Source organism: Somniosus microcephalus, chromosome 5, assembly GCF_052327205.1.
Source record: "Somniosus microcephalus isolate GS21.2 chromosome 5, FLI_Smic_1.0, whole genome shotgun sequence".
Taxonomy (NCBI): Eukaryota; Metazoa; Chordata; class Chondrichthyes; order Squaliformes; family Somniosidae; genus Somniosus; species Somniosus microcephalus.
Window position 1 is genome coordinate 143,851,665 of NC_140991.1, and position 26,973 is coordinate 143,878,637.

At 42.6% G+C, this 26,973-nt stretch overlaps 1 long non-coding RNA gene across 1 annotated transcript in view; it reads left to right on the forward strand.

Moving 5' to 3' along the window:
• The window catches only part of LOC147117367 (uncharacterized), a 63,046-nt gene extending 45,554 nt beyond the window's left edge, over positions 1 to 17,492 (forward strand). Inside the window, exon 2 of the long non-coding RNA XR_015078436.1 lies at positions 17,240 to 17,492. This is a non-coding gene — a long non-coding RNA (uncharacterized LOC147117367). The remainder of the gene's footprint in view (positions 1 to 17,239) is intronic.
• The last annotated feature ends 9,481 nt before the right edge of the window (positions 17,493 to 26,973 follow it).

Below are 26,973 nucleotides of genomic sequence, written 5' to 3' on the forward strand. Positions count from 1 at the left end.
TGTCACTAAGCCAATTTTGGATCCAATGTGCCAAATTGCCCTGGATCCCATGGGCTCTTATCTTCTTGACCTGTCTCCCATGCGGTACTTTGTCAAAAGCCTTACTGAAGTCCATGTAGACTACATCAACTGCACTACCCTCATCCACACACCTAGTCACCCCCTCAAAATTCAGTCAAATTGTTTAAACATGATCTCCCCCTGATACAGCCATGCTGACTATCCTTGATTAATCCTTGCCTCTCCAAGTGGAGACTAATTCTGTCCCTCAGAATTTTTTCCAATAATTTCCCTACCACTGATGTTAGGCTCACTGGCCTGTAATTCCCTGGTTTATCCCTACTACCCTTCTTGGAATAATGGTCCTCCAGTCCTCTAGCACCTCCCCTGTGGCCAGAGAGGTTCTGAAAATTTGTGTCAGAGCCCCTTCAATCTCCTCCCTTGCCTCACACAGCAGCCTGGGATACATCTCCTCTGGGCCTGGGGATTTATCCACTTTTAAGCCTGCTAAAACCGCTAGTACCTCCTCCCTCTCAATACTAATTTGTTCAAGTGTATCACAATCCCCCTGCCTAATTTCTATGCCTACATCGTCCTTCTCCATAGTGAACACAGATGCAAAATATTCATTTAAAACCTCACCTACATCTTCCGGCTCTACACACAGATTGCCACTTTGATCCCTCATGGGCCCTACTCTTTCCCTGGTTATCCTCTTGCCCTTAATATACTTATAAAACACCTTGGGATTTTCCTTAATTTTGCCGCCAGTGTTTTTTCATGTCCCCTCTTCGCTTTCCTAATTTATTTTTTAAGTGCATCCCTGCACTTTCTATACTCCCCTAGGGCTTCCACTGTTTTTAGTCCTTTGTATCTGCCAAAAGCCTCCCTTTTTTTCCTAATCCATTCTTGTATATCCCTTGACATCCAGGGTTCCCTGGACTTGTTGGTCCCACCCTTGACCTTTATGGGAACAGGTTGGTGCTGTACTCTCTCTCTTTCCTTTCTGAAAGACTCCCACTGCTCTGATGTGGATTTTCCTACAAGTAGCTGATCCCAGTCCACGTTGGCCAGATCCTGCCGTATCATATTAAAATCGGCCTTCCCCCAATTTAGAACCTTTATTTCTGGTCCATCTTTGTCCTTTTCCATGACTACCTTAAATCTCACCGAATTATGGTCACTTTCACCAAAATGCTCTCCTACTGACACTTTACCACTTGCCCGGCTACATTCCCTAGAATTAGGTCCAGTACCACCCCCTCTCTTGTAGGATTTTCTACATGCTGGCTCAAAAAGCTCTCCTGGATGCACTTTAAGAATTCTGCACCCTCTAAGCCTTTCACACTCTGACTATCCCAGTTAATATTGGGGAAGTTGAAATCCCCTCCTATTACCCTATTATTTCTGAGATTTGCCTACATATCTGTTCTATCTCCCCCTGACTGGGGGGCCTATAGTACACTCCCAGCAAAGCGCTTGCCCCCTTTTTGTTTTTAAGTTCTACCCATATGGCCTCATTAGAGGAACCTGCTAAGATATCATCCCTCCTTACTGCAGTAATTGACTCCTTGATTAATATTGCGACACCCCCCTCTGTCTCGCCTGAAGATTCTATACCCCGGAATATTGAGCTGCCAGTCCTGCCCCTCCCTCAACCATGTCTCTGTGATAGCAACAATATCATACTCCCATATGTTCATCAACACCTTCAATTCATCTGCCTTACTCGTAAGACTCCTTGCATTAAAATAAATGCCATCCAGCCTTGCCGTTACATATTTGCTCTGTCTTCCAGACTGACTTGTTTTTTCCTCTAATATTTGGCTGTGCATCACCCCCTACTATAGCTCCACTCCGTATCCCATCCCCCCCCCCCCCCCCACAGCACTAGCAAACCTCCCAGCAAGGATGTTGGTCCCATTCCGGTTCAGTTTATACACATGTATTGCTCAGTGTAATCTCCCACTATTACAAATTTGACTTGATAATTGGCTATAAAGGAAAAGGGAAATGTGTAGAGGAATTAATTGATGCAGTTAGAAAGCATTCATTTTTGAAAGTTGTCTTCAATGTTGCATTCTAGACTCTTGAAATATTAGAATTACTATAGGTATGACCTGTGTTGAAAATTCTGTACTGCTGGTGATCAGGTGTACTGTTTAAGATTACCAAGTCATGCCAGCCCCCCTGCTCACTATCCCATTGGCTTTGTGCTATTTTAAAGAAAGCTAGGTACAGTACTGTGAAACGAAACCTGCCCTTGTATCCTGTAGCATTGTAGGAAACCTCTGCTTCAAATAAAAGTCTGAGTGTTTCTTGGGCCAGTAAGTTAGTGAACTGGCAATATTTAAAATTTCAATTGAGAAGTTAATTTGAACTTTAGGTTTATCAGCATCTTAGGTGAAGCCTAACTAAAATAATTTTGACTTGTTATGTGACATGGGGGCTCTGAAATTATGCAGTGGGCTATTAATATTCCAATGCTTAATGTATTCATCAGATGTTTCTCTCCCTGATATTTTCAATATGTTGACATCTCTGATAAGACAATGACCCAAAAAATTTCAAACACACTAAGTGTCCAATAGTATTCTATGGAATAATTTCTGGTACAAGGTGCAGGTAGTTGGTTGTGTGAAGTTGATTTTTGCATCATTTTGAAAGCTTTTTCTTTTTAATAGGGTGCAACATGATATCTAGAATCATATACAGAATTTACATATGATTAGGTTTATGCAAAGAAAGGGTATAGTGGGAATAATAAAGTTTAACATCTGGCTATCATCACATCTTGTGTATTTTTGTGGAAGAAAGTGAGCTGAATAATGTATGACATTTATGAAATTGGATTGGACCATTCAGTTAACTTTATGTGACTACATTGGTACACTGATGTGCTGCCCTGCTAAGTAATGTGCTACACATTCTCTGTAGGTTGTTCCTCACCCAGCAAATTCCTAACTTCCTAAGGATGAAAAAGCTCACAGTCAACCTTCTGTACTCATTTTCTATCAGGAAAGGTAGAGATTGGATTGGCTGCCAGCATTCGTTTTTTAAATGATTTTCAGCAGAGAAGAGAAACGTAGGCAGTGTGAGAAATGTTAGAACGGTAGCAAAGTTGCATTTTAAGACACACAAATTTTGGAAGATTAGAATTTTGCTATAATAATTTGGAAAAGTTTTAAGTTCCTTTTAAATTTATTGTTTCCATCAGTTTTTAATTAGGAAAAGCTGTATGTGGTACAAAACCTAAAGGCAGCTGTGGAACAAAATTTGGAGAAAATAATCGTAGGATTTTAGTTTGAGTACTCTGGACTTAATACTAAAAGCACATTTCAACATTTTAAGGTATAGCAAAAATATAGGAACTAATTTTTCCTCAGTTGGCTTAAGTTACAAAGAAAAGTTCTTTATTTCTGTGGCTGCAGAAAATCTTTGTTTTAAAATTGCTAGTATCTTTTAAACAAAAACCCACAGCAAACAGCCTTATAATTTAGTTAACTTAGGGACCCAGAAATGAGAAGAGCTTTAGACTCTTAAATATTATTTTTGGAAGGTGTGCATTTTGGGGATTTTTCTTGGAGATTTTTTGGTTTCCATGTTTCAGATGAGCCTGTGGTCCAGAGAGAATGTTTTCACTTGTCCATGTAAATTCCATGTGAAGGAACAGAGAACCTGCTTCAATCTATTTCAGCTACTGGTTTTATCCTGTGCCTTTGTGTGATCCTCCTTGTCCTCGTCTTTGAAAAGCAACAGAATAACACTACACTAGACTTCAACTGGCAAACAATTTAATCAACAGTACAAGGAAATATTAGTAACAACATATTTTACAGTAGTTAATCTTAGCTAGCTCATTCTGTTGTGGTAAATAATAGTTTACAATTGCCATTTCAATTGATACAAGTAATATTCTTGTGTTGGGGCTCTTGTTCTTTTTCTTGCCACTTACAGAAATGATCTGGTCTATCTCTCATCAAAGTCTACAAATAGCCTCCCTGAATTAAAGATGATGGGTTGATAAATACCTTTTTATATTTTTTTTTAAAGGATCAAACAGATTTAAATAGTCAAATTCAAAGAAAATCTGTCAAACATTTGAGTAAATCCCACAAGATGTTTGTATTTGAATTGAATAGCTTGCCCTCCTCCTCCACCCTTTCCATGGACATCAACAGACAAACTGATTAAAATCTGTATCCATTTAAGTTGGAACATGATTTCAGTTAGTAACTGTTTTAACACCTTATGTACCGTGACACAATTAAAGAAGCCAAATCCCATGTTAAATCTCAGACAAAAGTGCTTCATTTTATCATAGGCATACGATTTCTTTAATGGATGGTCCATTATAGATGGAATATTTGAAGGAAAAACACATGCACTTAAAAGTAGACATGGAGCATGTAACAGTATTTATATAAAAATTGGATATTTTAGCCTACTTAAGGTGCCATCAGTCTGATCATGCACTACTGCTATGAGAATAAAATTAGATGTGCATTTCAATATTACTGTCTATATTAATTGACAGAAAAGGAAATTGATGCAATTCTGTAACTTTTGTTTCATGTTTTGATTCTGAAGTGAGATTCAGAAGATCATTGTATATAATATCAAGGGGGTGACTAGTTATCATTGTGCTGTAAAACTTCTGCTATACTTGTTGATTTTTAGAATTATATCCTTGAATAGGTTCTTTAGGCTTCTGGATTATTCTAAGTTTAAACTTAACATATTTAGCAGTTTGCCAAATGATGAACTTTTAGAAGAATTCATCAAATGGAGATGGAACAAAATGACATTTTGTATCCACAGCACACATTTGATTGTCAGAATGACCACTACACAAAATAAATATAGCAAGGTTAAAGGCTTGGCATATCCTGTTGAATGTAAAAGGGCATCTTGACAATTGCACATATATCCCTTTTTTAGGCTAATAATATTCATAAAATGGGTTTAATGGAACTAGACAAATGTTGGAGATGCAAGCAATAGGGGTAAATTATGTACATAATTTGCATCGCGTTTTGGGAGGTTATAGTTCTCCAAATGTCAAGCATTGTAGGTGTTTGGATTTCTGATGTTTAAAATTAGGTAGTTCTATTCAAACTAGAAAATATTGACTGAAGAAAGGCTGGCCTAGATAGCATTTTTTTAAGTAGATAGTGGAGATCTATTTGAACTGTCAGAAAACTTTTGACAAAATTCCATGTGGAAGACTTCTAATGAAGCTTAAAAACCACAAGAATCCTTGGGTAGAATATGGGACTAAATAAGCTTAATAGGAAACCAGATATAAGAGGTGTTGATTGGAGTGCCACATGGGTCCGAGCTTGTATCTAACAATAGGTGACTTGGATTCTGGAAAGAACCAGGATTGTCAGATCAGTAAAGAAGGAGCATGTGGCTAAAGAATTGCAGAAGGATTCAGATCATTTCTGCATTTGGGCAACCAAATGGCAAATTAAATTTGGCACTGGTAATTGCAAGTATTTTATGTAGGTTAAAAAGTGCAGTGAATAGAGCTGAATTGGCACAAGCAGACTTGCAAAGTAATTTGGGATAGCCAGAATAGAAAAATACAGAATTTATGTTGAGGTTTTACAATACGCTGGTCAGACCACAGTTGAGTTCTCTTCTGTTTTGGTCACCCGTGTTACAGAAAAGAGCACCAAGACTGCTCCCAAGTGTAAAAGGGCTGAGCTATAAGGAGCGCTAAGGCTTTATAGTCGAGAATGCTTAAGTGGGGACCTCATTGAAGTATATAAATTATTAAATGGTGTAGAACGTAAACTTAAATATCAATTCAAAACCTGTATTTCGTTGACATGGGAGATGAAAAGAAAGATCTACTCCATAATAAAGGAAAATTGAGGCCTCTGCAGATTGACCTAATTCTACATTCAAACCAACAAAATAGGACCAGAGGGCGAATGGAAAGCAGTGAAAAGTAAATTTAAAATAGATTATCAAGAAGAACTTGGAATAATCTGCCAGTCAGAGTAGTACATACAAAAACTTTGGGAATTCTCAAAATGCTGACACAGTTAGGGTACTAGAGGGATGAATTTCAGTTGTCTTAATTACATAGAAACATAGAAGATAGGAGCAAGAGTAGGCCATTCGGCCCCTCGAGCCTGCTCCGCCATTCAATGCAATCATAGCTGATCATCCAAATTCAGTCCCCGGTCCCTGCTTTCTCCCCATACCCCTTGATCCCTTTAGCCTTAAGAAATATATCCAACTCCTTCTTGAATATATTTAATGTATTGGCCTCTACTGCCTTCTGTGGTAGAGAATTCTACAGGTTCACCACTCTCTGGGTGAAGAAATTCCTCCTCATTTCTGTCCTAAATGGCCTACCCCTTATCCTTAGACTGTGACCCCTGGTTCTGGACACCCCGACCATCGGGAACACCCTTCCTGCATCTAGTCTGTCCAGTCCTGTCAGAATTTTATAAGTTTCAATGAGATTCCCCTCTCATTCTTCTAAACTCCAGCGAGTACAAGCCCAATCGACCCAACCTCTCCTCATACGTCATTCCTGCCATCCCAGGTATCAGCCTGGTGAATCTTCGCTGAACTCCTTCCATGGCAAGAACATGGAAGGCGACCAAAACTGCACACAATACTCGAGATGTGGCCTCACCAAGGCCCTGTATAACTGCAGCAAGACATCCTTGTTCCTGTACTCAAACCCTCGCTACGAAGGCCAATATACCATTTGCCTTCTTAACCGCCTGCTGCACCTGCATGCTTACCTTCACCGGCTGGTGCACAAGGACACCCAGGTCTCGTTGCAGGTCCCCTTCTCCCAATCTATTGCCATTCAGATAATCTGCCTTCCTGTTTTTGACACCAAAGTGGATAACCTCACATTTATCCACGTTATATTGCATCTGCCATGCTTTTGCCCAATCACCCAACCTGTCCAAATCATCCTGGAGTTTCTCGGCATCCTCCTCACAGCACACACGCCCACCCAGCTTTGTGTCGTCTGCAAATTTGGAGATATTACATCTAGTTCCCTTGTCTAGATCATTAATATATATTGTGAATAGCTGGGGTCCAAGGACCGATCCCTGCGGTACCTCACTAGTCACTGCCTGCCACTTGGAAAAAGACCCGTTTATTCCAACTCTTTGCTTTCTGTCTGCCAACCAGTTCTCTATCCAAGTCAATACCTTGCCCCCAATCCCATGTGCCTTAACTTTACACGCTAATCTCTTATGCGGGACCTTATCGAAAGCCTTCTGAAAGTCCAAATACACCACATCCACTGGTTCTCCCTTATCTATTTTACCAGTTACATCCTCAAAAAATTCCAGTAGATTAGTCGAGCACGATTTACCTTTTGTAAATCCATGTTGACTTTGTCCGATCCTGTCACTGTTTTCCAAGTGCTCTGCTATTACATCTTTTATAATTGACTCTAGCATTTTCCCCACTACCGATGTCAGGCTTACCGGCCTGTAATTCCCCGTTTTCTCTCTTCCACCTTTTTTGAATAGTGGGGTAACATTAGCTACCCTCCAATGCATGGGTACTGTTCCAGATTCCATCGAATGCGGGAAGATGATCAGCAATGCATCCACTATTTCCATGGCCACCTCCTTAAGTACCCCAGGATGTAGATTATCAGGCCCTGGGGATCTATCGGCCTTCAATCCCATCAATTTCCCTAACACCATTTCCCTACAAATACTGATTTCTTTCAGTTCCTCCCTTTCATCAGACCCTATGTTCCCCGACATCTCTGGGAGGTTATTTGTGTCCTCCTTTGTGAAGAAATCAGTATTGAGGTTATCCACTTTGGCAAAAACAGGAAGGCAGATTATTATCTAAATGGCAATAGATTGGGAGAAGGGGAAGTGCAATGACACCTGGGTGTCCTTGTGCACCAGTTGCTGAAGGTAAGCATGCAGGTGCAGCAGGCGGTTAAGAAGGCAAATGGTATGTTGGCCTTTGTAGCGAGAGGGTTTGAGTACAGGAACAAGGATGTCTTGCTGCAGTTGTACAGGGCCTTGGTGAGACCACATCTCGAGTATTGTGTGCAGTTTTGGTCGCCTTATCTGAGGAAGGATGTTCTTGCCATGGAAGGAGTTCAGCGAAGATTCACCAGGCTGATACCTGGGATGGCAGGAATGACATATGAGGAGAGATTAGGTTGATTGGGCTTGTACTCACTGGAGTTTAGAAGAATGAGAGGTAATCTCATTGAAACTTATAAAATTCTGACACGACTGGACAGACTAGATGCAGGAAGGATGTTCCTGATGGTCGGGGAGTCCAGAACCAGGGGACACAGTCTAAGGATAAAGGGTAGGCCATTTAGGACAGAAATGAGGAGGAATTTCTTCACCCAGAGAGTGGTGAACCTGTGGAACTCTCTACCACAGAAGGCGGTGGAGGCCAGTTCATTAAATACATTCAAGAAGGAGTTGGATATATTTCTTAATTAGAACCAGAACAGTTCCTCAGAATATAAAGGCTGTTAAGTGGCTACAGTTTAGATGTCAGAAATTGGGATAGAGGAGAAGACGTTCACCTAGGACAATCTATGGCAAAGGAGGCGTATGGTATGTGTTGGTAATTTTAGGTCCTGTGTAAATGGATTTGGTTTTATTTGGTGCTTGGGGATTAGAGTGAGGAATGTTTATTTGTAAAACTTGCATAGAATGCTCTGGTCTTTTTGGATTTTGTAAAATGCTTTATAATGTTGAAGTCTTTTAGGTGGTGATATTTTCTATTTGTAAGAAAAAGGGAAACTCACTTTGTAATTAGTGGCAGACAGTAAAGACTTCATTTACTTCTGGGCCAGTGGCCAAGGTGTAAGGGTAATAATTACAAAACTGAAATGGCACTGTTGCTACACCAGTGTTTTGTGCTATGGGTTCTGTATGATAAATAATTACTGATGAATGTCTTGGCATTCGTTATTATCTCACTTTGCACTGGGTTACACTGGTTTAAACCCTTAAAATGTTTAGTTTTAATCTAAATCACATGTAGAGCAGATATAATATTGTATAAATAACGAAATACAATGTCATACAAAGCTTAAATTGTATTTTGTAGAATTCAAGGTGGTCTGAAAACCGCACACTACTGACTTGACTCCCTCATTATTGTAAATTATATACTTCGGATCCCATTTTTTAAATGGCAGTGTAGATGTAATAAATGGTGTGTTCATCTGAACCAGTGTTTAGTGTTTCTTAAAAAATGAATGAATTTTAACGGTATTAATAAACTAACCTTTTTTCCAGTTTCTTCAAATATTAATCGTGACTGCTGAATCAGTTTAATGGGATCAGGAACAAAGAAGAATGCTATACTCAGTGTGTGGTCAAATTCTAATTTTCTAATACAGCGGATCACACTTCAGTGCATGTCTGTTAAATGCATATACTTTTTCAAAATCCCAATTCTTTTTGCCATGTCCCTATTAGGAGAGTGACATTTGTGTGGTACTCCCACTTTTACATTGGGCTGTGTTTTATATGGAGCCCTTCAGATAACAAGTTATCCCACATTTACTTTGCTGAAACCAGCTAACTTATCTTGATGGTAGAATTGTACACCAGTCTTTTCATGGCTCTGCAAAAGTTGTTGAGATGAGGAAACTGGGCTGCTTTAAACTATTGAGTGCAGATGATATGAAACTTGGCAAAGTAGTAAGTAGTGATGAGGATAGTTATAGGCTTCAGGATGACAGACAGGATGGTGAAATGGGCAGAAGTGTGCCAGATGGAGTTCAATGTGGAGAAGATTGAAGTGATGCACTTTGGGAGGACTAAAATGGAAAGACAGTATGCTATAAATGACATGATTTTAAAAAGTGTAGGTGAGCAGAGACACCTTGGTGTCCATATACACAGATCCTTAAAGGTGGCAGGGAAAGTTGATAAGGTGGTTAAAAAATGCATACAGGTTACTTAGGTTTGTAAATAGAGGAATAGAATATAAAAGCAGAGGGGTCATGCTAAAACTTTATAAATCTCTGGTTCGGCCTCAGCTGGGTATTGTGGACAATTCTGGGCAGCACACTTCAGGAAAGTTTGTAAAGGCCTTGGAAAGGGTGCAGATGAGGTTTAACAGGATGAAGGACTCCAGTTATGAGGAAAAGTTGGAACAGAGATAGTTAAGAGTTGACCTAATAGGTTTTCAAGATGAGGGGTTTTGATCGATTAGATGGAGAAAAATTATTCCCTCTGGCGAGTGGGTCAATAACTAGAGGTTATACATTCAAAATCATTGGCAAAAAATCTGGAGAGGAGATGAGAAATTTTGAGTTGTCGGTATCTGATTGCATAAATAATTTACAGGGTTAGAGACAAAAAGCAGTGATGTGGGGCTAAGCACGACTGCTCTTTCAAAGAGCCAGCACAGGCATGATGGGTCGAATGGCCTCCTTCTGTGCTGTAAGTTTCTATGATTCTATGATACAATATAAAAGTGCTTCCACTTGCCAAGTCATGGGAAACTCACTCAGCATAGATGGAAGTATTTAACCAGGGGTGTGGTGAATGGATCGCAGTATATTGAGCACAATCTCAGCTCTTTACGGTACATTCAGTGGTATGCATTCCACTCACTGGCACTTGAAAATTTAGAAGACTAATTGGAATACTGTTGGCATGGGAGAGACCACATCAATCATGCCATGCAAGATAGTTTTCAATTACAGGTACAGTTTAATATAAAATTATCATGCATGTTTATGCCAAAAATTGTCCAGATACAAAGTTACTAATTCTCCAAACTATTTTTTCTATGTTTACAAAATAAATCAAAAACACCTGTTCTTAAAATTGACACTTTTTTATGACACATACAAAATGTTAGAACCATGGAATCATAGCATCATACAGCACAGGAGGCCATTCGGCCCATCGTGCCTGTGCCATCTTTAAAGAGCTATCCAATTCCCTGCTCTTTCTCCATAGCCCTGTAATTTTTTTCCCCTTCAAGTATTTATCCAATTCTCTCTTGAAAATTACCGTTGAATCGGTTTCCAAACACCCTTTCAGGTAGTGCTTTCCAGATCATCATTACTAGATCTTGAATGTTAGCCAACTAAATTGTCATTTGATAAAAGTATTGAAAAAATCTGTATAATCAGAATTTACAATTATAAGTGCCTTATCACCATGTCTCAAGTCCCATTACATCACCTACAATGACACAAGTGTAGGCACTGTTATGTGCACAGCATAAACAGCAATGCAGTTGAATGACTAGATGATTTATTTTCATGTTGATTAACAGAGGAATATTGATCAGAATTCCATGCAGTTCAAATAGTCATGGATCTTTAAAACACCTACCTGAATCTATCAGAGCAGGCACATGAGGCTTCTGTTTAATGTCTCATCTGAAGACCTGCCCTGACAGTGCAGCCCTTAATACTGTACTGAAATGTCAGCCAAGATTGTGTTCAACTGAACTGTACATTTAGGAATGTAATGCTTGTGTACTTTAACCTTTTCGTGGGTTTATTGGTAAAATGAAAGAGTGTGCAAGTGTTTTTTGATCATTGAGTGCTTTACTTCCTTAGTTACTGAATGGTGGTAGATGTTTGTAAAGTAAGTGTACACGTGAAGTATGTGTATGTGAACCTCTTTTTTTCCCCCCCCCCCCCCCCCCCAAAAAACCCCATCACTTCACGCTTCTCTGCATTAAATTTCATATGACGTGTCTGCCCATTTCACCAGTCTAGTCTGTCTGTCCTGAAGTCTGCTACTCCTTTACCATTTACTACATTTCCAACTTTTATGTCATCTGCAAACTTTGAAAATGTGCCCCAATGCCCAATTCTAGGTAATTAATATATATCAAAAAAGCAGTGGTCCTAATACAGACACCTGGGGGAAAACACTGTAAACATCTCTTCAGTCTGGAAAAACAACTCTTCACCACTACGCTTTTTGTCTTGGCCGATGCGTGCTATCCATGTGGCCACTGCCCCTTAATCTGGCTGCAATTTTGCTAATATATTATGTGGCACTTTTTTCCAACACGATATTAATGTCAGATCATCCACATAATTCCTGATAGACTTCGCTATGGCTTAACCCCCCCCCAGACTCCATTAGCTCAGGTGGTGTTATTTGATTCACTGCCTTCCCAGATGGAAATAGAACTGCACCAACTCAAGATTTTCAACTCAAGTTCTTGGCACCATGTATAATCAGCATCCAGAAATGTTCATATAGTACATCAATATACCCTGGCAATACTATTTTCGAACCCTATCCAATTCGGGAATGAGCCACTGATCCATGCTTGGTCAGGTTATGTACACGTAAGCTGCTCATCCTTTACCTTTCTCAACAAATACCAAGTGACTTGTATATTTTGCCCAACACACTCTTCCTTGCTCAGTAACCACGTAGTTATTTTAAAGCAGAAGTCTATCAAGTCTCCCTACCACTATTGGCATTAGAATCTTAAGTTTCTGTGTTCAGAAATTTGTCTCAAATTTCTGGAGTCCTTTTTATTTTGTCATGTATCCACTTCTGGCACCTAAACCTCTTCCTCCAAATGATTATCAATTTCCACAGCATTTTTCCCAGACTTGAGCACTATTTTTGCATCTTTAAATATTTATAAAACACTCTTTCTGCCACGGCAGAAACTGCTGTGCATTCTTCACTTCTACTTCATTTTCATTAATTTCAGAACCCTGTGAGCTTTGTTTCAGTATCCCTAAAAGTCCTTCTAATGCTTAATTTCTCAATGTTGAAATGTATTCTTTCATTTATCCCTAGGGTTCATTCAGCTCTCAAAATGTAGTAGATTGGCAAAAGCAAAACATTTGTTGGGGAAACTTTTGTTGCTGCTCTGGCTCTCGTTCCTAAACTTAGCCAGTTGAGCAAGACGTGCTATTGTACTACATGAATAGATGAGAAGTGTCTGAGATTTATTAACTTGGTAAAAGGGAATATTGTAGCTTCTATATATTATAACATTACTATATCAACTCGCATTCATCTGAGATCTTCAGATACTTGTCATTATGATATAACTGAGTTAATCCCTTTTATTGGCACAAACCCTCAAACTCTTGGCTAAATCAATTAAGTCCTTGTTACTGTTACAACTCCACAGCCCATGAAAACCTGGACTACAGAGTTGTTCATATGAGAGAAGGTTGGAGAAATATTTCTAGCATGCGTATAGAATCATAGAATGGTTACAGCACAGAAGGAGGCCATTTGGCCTGTTGAGCCCATGCCAGCTCTCTGCAAGAGCACTTCAGCTAGTCCCACTCCCCCACCCTGTCCCTGTAGCCCTGCAATTTTTTTTCCTTCAGGTACACATCCAATTCCCTTTTGAAAGCCACGATTGAGTCTGCCTCCACCACTCTTTCAGGCAGTGCATTCCAGATCCTAACCACTCACTGCGTAAAAAATGTTTCCTCATGTCACCTTTGATTCTTCTGCCAATCACCGTAAATCTGTGTCCTCTGGTTCTCAACCCTTCTGCTACTGGGAACAGTTTCTCTCCATCTACTCTGTCTGGACCCCTCATGATTTTGAACACCTCTATCAAATCTCCTCTCAACCTTCTCTGCTCCAAGGAGAACAACCCCAGCTTCTCCAGTCTATCCACGTAACTGAAGTCCCTCATTCCTGGAATCATTCTCGTAAATCTTTTCTGCACCTCTCTTAAGGCCTTCACATCCTTCTGACGTGTGGTGCCCAGAATTGGACACAGTACTCCAGTTGGGTCGAACCAGTGTTTCATCATCATTTCCACACTTTTGTACTCTATACCTCTAAGTCCAGGGTCCCGTAAGCCTTTTTAACTGTTTTCTCAACTTGCCCTGCCACCTTCAAGGATTTGTGCACGCATACCTCCAGGTTTCTCTCTTCGTGTACCCACTTTAGGATTGTACCATTTAGTTTACATGTCCTCTCCTCATACTTTCCACCAAAATGTATTACTTCGCACTTTTCTGCGTTAAATTTCATCTGCCACGTGTCTGCCCATTCCACCAGCCTGTCTGTTGTCTTGAAGTCTATCACCATCATTCTCACTTCATTATACTTCCGAGTTTTGTGTCATCTGCAAATTTTGAAATTGTGCTCTGTACACCCACGTCCAAGTCATTAATATACATCAAGAAAAGCAGTGGTCCTAGAACCGACCCCTGGAGAACACCAATGTACACCTTTCTCCAGTCCGAAAAACAACCGTTCACTACTACTCTCTTTTCTTGTCACTTGGCCAATTTCGTATCTATGCTGCCACTGTTCCTTTTAATCCATGGGCTTCAACTTTGCTGGCAAGCCTATTATGTGGCACGTTGTCAAATGCCTTTTGGAAATCCATGTACACCACATCAACCGCATTGCCCTCATCAACCCTCTGTTACCTCATCAAAAAACTTGATCAAGTTGGTTAAACACAATTTGCCTTTAACAAATCCGTGCTGGCTTTCCTTAATTAATCCACACCTACCCAAGTGACTATTAATTTCGTCCCTGATTGCTGTTTCTAAAAGCTTCCCCACTACTGAGGTTAAACTGACTGGCCAGTAGTTGTTGGGTTTATCCTTGCACCCTTTTTTAAACACTAGTGTAACATTTGCAATTATCCAGTCCTCTGGCACCACCCCCATATCGATGGAGGAATGGAATATTATGGCCAGTACCTCCGCAATTTCCTCCCTCAATTCCCTCAGCATCCTAGGACGCATCCCATCCACTTTTGGTGATTTATCCAAGTACAGCCAGTCTTTCTAATGCCTCGTCTTTATCAATATTTATCCCATCAAGTATCTCCACTACCACCTCTTTTGCTATGTTTATGGCAGCATCTTCTTCCTTGGTAAAGACAAATGCAAAGTACTCATTTAGTACCTCAGCCATGCCCTTTGCCTCCATGCGTAGGTCTCCTTTTTGGTCCCTAATCGGCCCCACCCTTCCTCTTACTACCCGTTTACCATTTATATGCCTATAGAAGACTTTTGGATTACCTTTTATGTTGGCTGCCATTCTATTCTCATGCCCTCTCTTTGCCCCTTTCAGTTTCTTTTTCACTTCTCCTCTGACCTTTCTATATTTAGCCTGATTCTCGGATGTATTTACAACCTGACATCTGTCATATGCGCTCTTTTTCTGCATCATATTCTCTATCTCTTTGGTCATCCAGGGAGCCCTGACTTACGTTGCCCAGCCTTTCCCCCACTGGGAATGTACCTCAGCTGTACCTGAACTATTTCCTCTTTAAAGGCAACCCATTGTTCCATTAAAGTTTTGCCTGCCAATCTTTGATTCCAGTTTACCTAGGTCAGATCTGTTCTCATCCCACTGAAATTGGCTTTCCCTCAGTTAAACATTTTTACTCTAGATTTCTCCCTGTCCTTTTCCATAGCTAATCTAAACCTTATGATACTATGATCGCTATTCCCTAAATGTTCACCTACTGACATTTGCTCCACTTGACCCACCTCATTCCCCAGAACCAGATCCAGCAATGCCTCCTCTCTCGTTGGGCCAGAAATATACTGATCCAGAAAGTTCTCCTGAACACACTTCAGAAATTCTTCCCCTTCTCTGCCCTTTACACTATTACTATCCCAGTCTATATTAGGATAGTTGAAGTCCCAATTATCACTACTCTATCGTTCTTGCACCTCTCTGTAATTTCTCTACAAATTTGCTCCTCCATATCTTTCCCACTATTTGGTGGTCTATAGAATACACCTAGTAGTGTAATGGCACTTCTATTATTTCATAACTCTAGCCATATAAATTCTGTCCTTGACCCCTCCAGGACATCCTCCTTCTCCTTAATCAATACTGCCACACCACCACCTATCTTTCTTTCCCTATCTATCCTGAACACTTTATAACCAGGAATATTTAATATCCAAACCTGCCTTTTTTTGAACCAGGTCTCCGTTATTGCCACAACATCATATTCCCATGTGGCTATTTGTGGCTGCAGCTCACTTACCTTGTTTACTATGCTTCCTGTGTTCACATACATACACTGTATATCCATCTTGGACCATCCTGTATTCTCTCTGTTTCACCCCACCTAATACCTTACTATTTCTTACTTTAGTGCTCTCTGCCTCTCCCAATCCTTTGAGCACTTTATTTCCCCTTTCTAATATTACATCCTGGTGCCCATCCCCCTGCCAACTTAGTTTAAACCTTCCCCAACAGCACTAGCCAACCTCCCCGCGAGGATATTAATACCGGCTCTGTTGAGGTGCAATCCGTCCGGTCTGTACAGGTCCCACCTCCCCCAGAACCGGCCCCAATGCCCCAGGAATCTGAAGCCCTCCCTCCTGCACCACCTCTCCAGCCACGCATTCATCTGCTCTAACCTCCTATTTCTATACTCACTCGCGCGTGGCACCGGGAGTAATCCAGAGATTACTACCTTTTGAGGTCCTGCTTTTTAATCTCTTTCTGAGCTCCCTAAAATCTGTCTGCAGGACCTCATCCCTCTTTCTACCTACGTTGTTGGTACCAATATGGACCATGACCTCTGGCTGCTCACACTCCCCCCTCAGAATGTTCTGCAGCCACTCAGTGACATCCTTAACCCTGGCACCAGGGAGGCAACATACCATCCTGGAGTCAGGCCTGCGATCGCAGAAACGCCTGTCTGATCCCCTACCATTATTGCTTTCCCTGTCTTCCTCCACCACCCCTGTGCAGCTGAGCCACTTGTGGTGCCATGGACTTGGCTCTGGCTGTACTCCCCAGAGGAACCATCACCTTCACCAGTGTTCAGTACAGAATACTGGTTGGAGAGCGAGATGCACTCCTGGGACTCCTGCACTACCTGTCTGGTCCTCCTCTTCTGTCTAGCAGTCACCCATTCCCTCTCTGCCTGCACACTCATTAGCTGCGGGGTGACCACCTCCTGAAACGTGCTATCCACATTGCTCTCAGCCTCGTGGATGCAGCGCAGTGATGCCAGTTGCTGCTCAAGCTCCGAAACCCGGCTCCAGCTGACGACACCTCCTGTACACGTGGTTGTCCAGGACACGGGAAGCGTCCTGGAGTTCCCACAATTTTTTTTATTCATTCATGGGACTTACCTTGTATGGGTTACTAATGAAAAGATGTCGTGGAGGAGTTACGGTTGGTTATTTTGGAAGAAGGGAATAGAACCAGAGAATTGTCTGAATTTGTTGCTTTCTCTGGATCATGTGTTTTCTGGGCGGAATGTAAATAAGATTTTTCTATTTTTTTTCCAGAGCTGAACTAGAAAAATTTGGATACAAGATGGAAACCTCATAGTTGGAGTGATGCTGCAGGATATGAATGCAGAATTCTGCGTGAATGTTTAAAATCGTTGTGGCACATGCGCTGGATGTGAGACGCGCTGGATGTGAGACGCAGTGAAGAATGAAATGTAGCTCAACATTCTGTTGGCAAAGGAGGACGAAGATTTTTTGCTTGTGAATTTTCCTTTTTTATTTTCCTATAATAAATTGTTTTGAAATGTAATGTGGTCTGTATTTGTTTCCCTCACTCTTATTCTGTAATGGTCTCATTCACTTTAGAACATTATGCTGAGTCTAGCTGTGGACAAAAGCCCTACACTCCAAGAACCTGTTGTACAGATTTCACCTAAGCTAGAATTTTTGAGTAGGTGCAAAAGGTCAAGAGTTCACTTAACCAAAGCTTTGATTTTGAGGTCCACCGTGGTAGGATTTGTGCCTCTTTATATCACTGAACTCTAAATTGAAGTAGACCATCAAAAGGGCATTGCCAAAGCAATTCTAAAGTTCACATGATGTGTAGCTTTTATTTTATTAAATCGTGGTATTAAGTTGAACTATTTAATGTGCCTTTAAAACCTGCTGCAGCCCACTCTGAAGTTGATTTAATCTGAGCACTAACTTACCACTTTGCTCTGTTACATAGTTTAAATTCTTGAAGCTATTTTAAATTATCAGGAGTAGACTTTATCAGCAGTGCAGTATGTTTAATTTTTATGCTCATCGTAGAGTATTAGTATTAGAAAATTTAATGCTTTTACATAGAAATATAGAAGATAGGAGCAGGAGTAGGCCATTCGGCCCCTCGAGCCTGCTCCGCCATTCAATTCGATAATGGCTGATCATCCAAATTCAGTACCCTGTCCCTGCTTTCTCCCCATATCCCTTGATCCCTTCATCCCTTTAGCCTTAAGAAATATATCCAACTCCTTCTTGAATATAATGAATTGGCTTCTACTGCCTTCTGTGGTAGAGAATTCCACAGGGTTATCACTCTCTGGGTGAAGAAATTGCTCCTCAAATCTGTCCTAAATGGCTGACCCCTTATCCTTAGACTGTGGCCCATGGTTCTGGACACCCCGACCATCGGGAACATCCTTCCTGCATCTAGTCTGTCCAGTCCTGTCAGAATTTTATAAGCTTCAATGAGATCCCCTCATTCTTCTAAACTCCAGCGCGTATAAGCCCAATCAACCTAATCTCTCCTCATGCGTCATTCCTGCCATCCCAGGTATCAGTCTGGTGAATCTTTGCTGCACTTCCTCCATGGCAAGAACATCCTTCCTCAGATAAGGCGACCAAAACTGCACAGAATACTCAAGGTGTGGTCTCACCAAGGCCCTGTGTACAGCTGCAGCAAGACATCCTTGTTCCTGTACTCAAACCCTCTCGCTACGAAGGCCAACATACCATTTGCCGCCTTAACCGCCTGCTGCACCTGCATGCTTACCTTCAGCGACTGGTGCAAAAGGACACCCAGGTCTCGTTGCATTTCCCCTTCTTCCAATCTATTGCTATTCAGATAATCTGCCTTCCTGTTTTTGACACCAAAGTGGATAACCTCGCATTTATCCATGTTCTATTGCATCTGCCAGGCTTCTGCCCAATCACCCAAACTGTCCAAATCATCCTGGAGTTTCTCGGCATCCTCACAGCACACGCCCACCCAGCTTTGTGCCGTCTGCAAACTTGAAGATATTACATCTAGTTCCCTTGTCTAGATCATTTATATATATTGTGAATAGCTGGGGTCCAAGGACCGATACCTGCGGTACCCCACTAGTCACTGCCTGGCACTCGGGGGGGGGGGGGGAAAGACCCGTTTATTCCAACTCTTTGCTTTCTGTCTGCCAACCAGTTCTCTATCTAAGTCAATACCTTGCCACCAATCCCATGTGCCTTAACTTTACACGCTAATCTCTTATGTGGGACCTTATTGAAAGTCCAAATACACCACATCCACTGGTTCTCCCTTATCTATTTCACCAGTTACATCCTCAAAACATTCCAGTAGATTAGTCAAGCACGATTTACCTTTTGTAAATCCATGTTAACTTTGTCCGATCCGGTCACTGTTTTCCAAGTGCTCTGCTATTACATCTTTTGTAATGGACTCTAGCATTTTCCCCACTACCGATGTCAGGCTTACTGGTCTGTAATTTCCCGTTTTCTCTCTACCACCTTTTTTGAATAGTGGGGTAACATTAGCTACCCTCCAATCCATGGGTACTGTTCCAGATTCCATCAAATGTTGGAACATGATCAGCAATGCATCTACTATTTCTAGGGCCACTTCCTTAAGTACCCTAGGATGTAGATTATCAGACCCTGGGGATTTATCGGCCTTCAATCCTGTCAATTTCCCTAACACCATTTCCCTACAAATACTGATTTCTTTTGTTCCTCCCTTTCATCAGACCCTATGTTCCCTGACATCTTTGTGAGGTTATTTGTGTCCTCCTTTGTGAAGACAGAACCAAAAAATTTATTTAATTGGTCTGCCATTTCTTTGTTCCCCATTATAAATTCCCCTGATTCTGACTGCAAGGGACCTACGCTTGACTTCACCAATCTTTTTCTCTTCACATATCTATAGAAGCTTTTACAGTCAGTTTTTATGTTCCCTGCAAGCTTACTCTCATATTCTATTTCCCCCTTCTTAATTAATCCCTTTGTCCTCCTTTGTTGAATCCTAAACTGCTCCCAATCCTCAGGTTTGCTGCTTTTTCTGGCCAATTTATATGTCCTCTCCTTGGATCTTATGCTATCCCTAATTTCCCTTGTTAGCCACGGTTGAGTCACCGTTTTTGTTTTATTTTTATGCCAAACTGGGATGAACAAATTCTGTAGTTCATCCATGCGGTCTTTGAATGTTTGCCATTACCTATCCACCGTCAACCCTTTGAGTGACATTCCCCAATCAATCCTACCCAACTCGCGCCTCATACCATCGTAGTTTCCTTTATTTAAATTCAGGACCCCAGTCTCTGAGTTAACTACTTCACTCTCCATCTTGATGAAGAATTCTATCATATGATCGCTCCGACCCAAGGGGCCTTGTACAAGAAGATTGCTAATTAATCCTTTCTCATTACATAATACCCAGTCTAAGATGGCCTGATCTCTAGTTGGTTCCTCGACATATTGGTCCAGGAATAATTCCTCCACAGTATTGTTACTAATTTGGTTAGCCCAATCTATATGTAGATTTAAGTCACCCATGATGACTGCTGTGCCCTTACTGCACGCTTCTCTAATTTCCCTTTTAATGCCATCCCCAACCTCCGTGTTACTGTTTGGAGGTCTATATACCACTCCCACTAATGTTTTCTGCCCCTTGGTATTTCTCAGTTCTACCCATACAGATTCCACATCATCAGAGCTAATATCCTTCCTTACAATTGTGTTAATCCCCTCTTTAACCAGCAATGCTACCCCACCTCCCTTTCCTTTTTGCCTATCTTTCCTGGATACCCCTGGATGTTGAGTTCCCAGCCTTGGCCACCCTGGAGCCTTGTTTCCGTAATCCCAATCAAATCATATTCGTTTACCTCTATTTGCGCAGCTAATTCATCCACCTTATTACGAATGCTCCTCATTTCAAACACCTAATGTCAACATCAAGCACATTCCAAGATCAAGTATAGCGTAACCAGCAGTAGAGCAAGGCTCCCTTTACTCTTGCAATGCCACTTCCCACTACATCAATGTAACTTTTCCATTTTGGGCACTTGTCTATTTAGCCTGGGTCGGATTGTCAATTAGTGCCAAGTTAGGAACAGTTTTGTACTGTGGCCCACACCCACCAATTGAGACTATCTCGACTAATTTTGCATAGGACCCTTAATCAACAAGGACAATTTTCATCTCAACACTGATTAGATTTGAATCCAGGTCCAGAAGGTGAAGGGCAGTGTGGCATCCAGTTCCCTTAAGAGTATGTTTGGGTCATCTGAAACACAAGGGAAATGACCCTTCACTGCATCCTGGGCTTGGACATAAAGCTGATCCCTAGAGTAGGAGGACTGAGTTATGATTAGAAAAACTTGGACTATTCAGCCTTAAGACACTAAAACCAACATTTTGTGACCATCTGTACTTTGTGACACTCAATTTTGTATCTCCACCCAAAATATGGCCATTTGTGGTCAGCACCTTGTCATCAGTAAATATATTTTTCAACATATGCTATACATTAATTTTTTTTAACCTTATTTGGAATTGTGACAGTGTTCATGTCCTAAGAGGAAGATGAACATAATTAATTGGATATTAAATGATAAAGAACATGCATTTCAGTGTTGCAGTGCACATCTCTTGTAACCTCTTAATTTTACAATTAGTTACTGGGAATATCCTTTTCAACTTTTGAGTACACCAGACACCAAGACTACTACTTCCATAATTAATGACTCAGTGCGTCAGCGGTGGCGGCAGGAGAAATCTCGGCGGCGGAGCGACTATAAAAAGGCCCCAGAGGCTCAGGTAGGCCTCAGTGCATCAGCGGCGGAGCGACTATAAAAAGGCCCCAGAGGCTCAGGTAGGCCTCAGTGCGTCAGCGGCGGCGGCGGGAGAAATCTCGTCGGTGGAGCGACTATAAAAAGGCCCCAGAGGCTCAGGCAGGCCTCAGAGCGTCAGCAGCGGCGGTGGGAGAAATCTTGGCGGCGGAGCAACTATAAAAAGGCCCCAGAGGCTCAGGTAGGCCGCAGTGTGGTGGCGGCAGGAGAAATCTCGGCGGCGGAGTGACTATAAAAATGTCCCAGAGGCTCAGGTAGGCCTCAGTGCATCAGCGGCGGAGCGACTATAAAAAGGCCCCAGAGGCTCAGGTAGGCCTCAGTGCGTCAGCGGGAGAAATCTCGTCGGTGGAGCGACTATAAAAAGGCCCCAGAGGCTCAGGCAGGCCTCAGAGCGTCAGCAGCGGCGGTGGGAGAAATCTTGGCGGCGGAGCAACTATAAAAAGGCCCCAGAGGCTCAGGTAGGCCGCAGTGTGGTGGCGGCAGGAGAAATCTCGGCGGCGGAGTGACTATAAAAATGTCCCAGAGGCTCAGGTAGGCCTCAGTGCGTCGGCGGCGGAGCGACTATAAAAAGGCCCCAGAAGCTCAGGTAGGCTTCAGAGCGTCAGCAGCGAGGCAGGAGAAATCTCGGCGGCGGAGTGAATATAAAAAGGCCCCAGAAGCTCAGGTAGGCCTCAGTGCATCAGCGGTGGCGGGAGAAATCTCAGCGGCGGAGCAACTATAAAAAGGCCCCAGAGGCTCAGGTAGGCCTCAGAGCGGCAGCGGCGGGAGAAATCTAGGTGGCAGAGCGACTATAAAAAGGCCCCAGAGGCTCAGGTAGGCCTCAGAGCGGCAGCGGCGGGAGAAATCTAGGTGGCAGAGCGACTATAAAAAGGCCCCAGAGGCTCAGGTAGGCCTCAGTGCATCAGCGGCGGTGGTGGAGCGACTATAAAAATGTCCCAGAGGCTCAGGTAGGCCTCAGTGCGGCGGCGGCGGGAGAAATCTCGGTGCCGGAGCGACTATAAAAAGGCCCCAGAGGCTCAGGTAGGCCTCAGTGCGGCGGCGGCGGGAGAAATCTCGGTGCCGGAGCGACTATAAAAAGGCCCCAGAGGCTCAGGTAGGCCTCAGTGCGTCGGCGGCGGCGTGAGAAATCTCGGCGGCTGAGCGACTATAAAAAGGCCCCAGAGGCTCAGGTAGGCCTCAGTGCGGCGGCGGCGGGAGAAATCTCGGTGCCGGAGCGACTATAAAAAGGCCCCAGAGGCTCAGGTAGGCCTCAGAGCGGCAGCGGCGGGAGAAATCTCGGCGGCTGAGCGACTATAAAAAGGCCCCAGAGGCTCAGGTAGGCCTCAGTGCGGCGGCGGCGGGAGAAATCTCGGTGCCGGAGCGACTATAAAAAGGCCCCAGAGGCTCAGGTAGGCCTCAGAGCGGCGGCGGCGGGAGAAATCTCGGCGGCTGAGCGACTATAAAAAGGCCCCAGAGGCTCAGGTAGGCCTCAGAGCGTACTAATCTCCAATCTCAGAGGGAGAGAAGTAAAAAGTAATTGAAGTGTGACGTCACCAGAAAGCAGGTAAGTGATTGGTTGGTGAGTATTTCTCTCTTTATTAACTTTAACTCTGTGGTTTATAGTTTCTAAAGTCTCTGTGGTGTAGCGGGGATTGTTTATAAACCAAGGCCCTTAAATATACTATTTAATTGTAGTGTAATTGGTGGGATTGATTTGATTTAATTTAATTGCAATTCATTAAAGGGTAAGTCATGGCAGGACAGCCCAGTGCCGTGGTATGCTCCTCCTGCACTATGTGGGAACTCAGGGACACTTCCTGTGTCCCTGACAACTATGTGTGCAGGAAGTGTATCCAGCTGCAGCTACTGGCAGATCGCATTGCAGTGTTGGAGCTGTGATTGGATACATACTGGACCATTCGCGAGGCTGAGGACGTCGTGGATATCACGTTTGATCAGTTGGTCACACCGCAGGCAAAGGTTGGACAGGCAGAAAGGGAATGGGTGACCAACAGACAGAGTACTAGGCACAGGTAGGTAGTGCAGGAGTCCCCTGTGGACATCCCCCTCTCAAACAGATACACCACTTTGAGTACTGTTGGGGGGGATGGCTTATCAGAGGAAGGCAGCAGCAGCCAACTTCCTGGCACCAGGGGTGGCTCTGCTGCACAGGACGGGAGGAAAAAGAGGGGTAGAGCTATAGTAATAGGGATTCTATTGTTAGGGGAATAGATAGGCGTTTCTGCAGCCGCAAACGAGACTCCAGGATGGTGTGTTGCCTCCCTGGTGCAAGGGTCAAGGATGTCTCAGAGCGGCTGCAGAACATCTTGGAAGGCGAGGGTGAACAGGCAGTTGTCGCGGTGCATATAGGTACCAACGATATAGGTAAAAACTGGGATGAGGTCCTAAAAGCTGAATATAGGGAGTTAGGAGGTAAATTAAAAAATAGGAGGGATTCAAATTCCTGGGACATTGGAACCGGCTCCGGGGGAGGTGGGACCAGTTCAAACCGGACAGTCTGCACCTGGGCAGGGCTGGGACCGATGTCCTAGGGGGAGTGTTTGCTAGTGCTGTTGGGGAGGTTTTAAACTAAAATGGCAGGGAGTTGGGAACCTGAGCAGGGGGACAGAGGAAAGGGAAACAAGGATAAAAGCAAAAGATAGGAAGGAGAAAAACAAAAGTGGCAGTCAGAGAAATCAACGGTTTAAATCAAACATGGCCACAGTAAATAATAATTCTAATAGGTCTAAGAGCATTAAAAGAACAAGCCTGAAGGCTTTGTGTCTTAATGTGAGGAGCATTCGTAATAAGGTGGATGAATTAGATGTGCAAATAGAGGTAAACGAATATGATTTGATTGGGATTACGGAAACATGGCTCTAGGGTGGCCAAGGCTGGGAACTCAACATCCAGGGGTATTCAATATTCAGGAAAGATAGGCTAAAAGGAAAGGGAGGTGGGGTAGCATTGCTGGTTAAAGAAGGGATTAACACAATTGTAATGAAGGATATTAGCTCTGATGATGTGGAATCTGTATGGGTAAAAGTGAGAAATACCAAGGGACAGAAAACGTTAGTGGGAGTGGTATATAGACCTCCAAACAGTAATGCGGAGGTTGGGGATGGTATTAAAAGGGAAATTAGAGAAGCGTGCAATAAGGGCACAGCAGTCGTCATGGGTGACTTTAATCTACATATAGATTGGGCTAACCAAATTAGTAACAATGCTGTGGAGGAGGAATTCCTGGAGTGTTTATTCAAGAAGGAGTTGGATATATTTCTTAAGGCTAAAGGGATCAAGGGGTATGGGGAGAAAGCAGGGACCGGGTACTGAATTTGGATGATCAGCCATGATCGCATTGAATGGCGGAGCAGGCTCGAGGGGCCGAATGGCCTACTCCTGCTCCTATCTTCTATGTTTCTATGACTACTTCTAATACCTCTATTCATTTTTTCTCAGGCTAAAAATAGACCAAATAGGTAATGAGTAGTATCTTTCACAATTTGGGAAGTGGATGGTTTTGCACCTCTGTTTAATTGAAAATTTTAGTCTGCAATTGCAGCAGTTAGTCCAGACGAATAATGCTTCTACAAAAATAAAAATACTGCTGGTGCTGGGAATCTGAAATAAAACACACAATGCTGGAAACACTCAACAGTTCAGGCAGCATTTTGAGAGAAACTGGTTAACATTTCACGTTCATGATCTTCCATCAGAAACGTTAACCTTGTGTTTCTTTCATTGAACAATGCTTCTGTTTTCCTTTATGTCAAATTGTAAACTCACCATTTACAATATAGAAAAACTGGAATGAGATCCAAAACCTAAATCAGCCTCTGAACTTGATTGCCCATCTTGTCCAGTGTTGATTGACTTAAAAGGGCTAGAATTCCCATCATGGTCTATTGTTGTATAGAACTGCAGTATTGTCATAATGGTAAAGTGCAAATGCGAGGTTAACAGCAAAATGCAAACCATGTGTGAAAACTAAAATCCCAAAGTGCAGTGGGAACCTCAATTCACAATATTGAGCATTATGAATATTTCTGTGGACTTCCAACTCAAGTAGATATTACTGGGTTTCAACTGAAATAGTGCCTTGTTAAAATGTGATGGTTTGTGAAATTTGAGGTGTCACCACTGGATTTGCACCAAATTAAATACTTTCTGGCTGCCTAACCATTATACAAGTTTGTTTTGAAAATTGCCTTTCTCTGCTATATTCATGATGAATATCTCTTGTATATTAGTCTTTTGTGAATCTGCCCAAAATAAGTATGAAAAGAATGGCAGTGAATGCTGAAAATCTGAAATGCTGAAATTATACAATTAGCATCTGAAAGAGAAAAACTGCCCTGTAGTGTATTTCCAAAGTCTCCTGTTTTTGGCTACATTAATTAATTCTGTGTTAATCCAGGTAAGATTGGATGGATCCTATTGTACCTGTTATGTCATTTAGGAATAATTATATGGGACAGTTTTCTTTTAAAAACAGATTGGTTGGGTGGCTGTATCACTATAGTCCCTCCACTTCTACATTTCATGAGAAAATGACACCAAATTCATTGCATGACATCTTTGGTAAAGTTCACAAGCTTAACTCTTTAAAAAAAAGTTTTATTCATTTATGGGATGTGGGCGTCGCTGGCAAGGCCAGCATTTATTGCCCATCCCTAATTGCCCTTGAGATGGTGGTGGTGAGCCGCCGCCTTGAACCGCTGCAGTCCATGTGGTGAAGGTACACCCACAGTGCTGTTAGGTAGGGAGTTCCAGGATTTTGACCCAGCAACGACGAAGGATCGGCGATATACTTCTAAGTCAGGATGGTGTGTAACTTGGAGGTGGTGGTGTTCCCATGCGCCTGCTGCCCTTGTCCTTCTAGGTGGAAAAGGTCGTGGGTTTGGGAGGTGCTGCCGACGAAGCCTTGATGAGTTGCTGCAGTGCATCTTGTAAATGGTACACACTGCAGCCACGGTACGTCGGTGGCGGAGGGAGTGAATGTTTAAGGTGGTGGATGGGGTGCCAATCAAGCGGGCTGCTTTGTCCTGGATGGTGTCAAGCTTCTTGAGTGTTGGAGCTGCACTCATCCAGGCAAGTGGAGAGTATTCCATCACACTCCATGTGCTTTGCAGATGAAGGTCATTGATGAAGCAGCTGAAGATGGTTGGGCCTAGGACACTGCCCTGAGGAACTCCTGCAGCGATGTCCTGG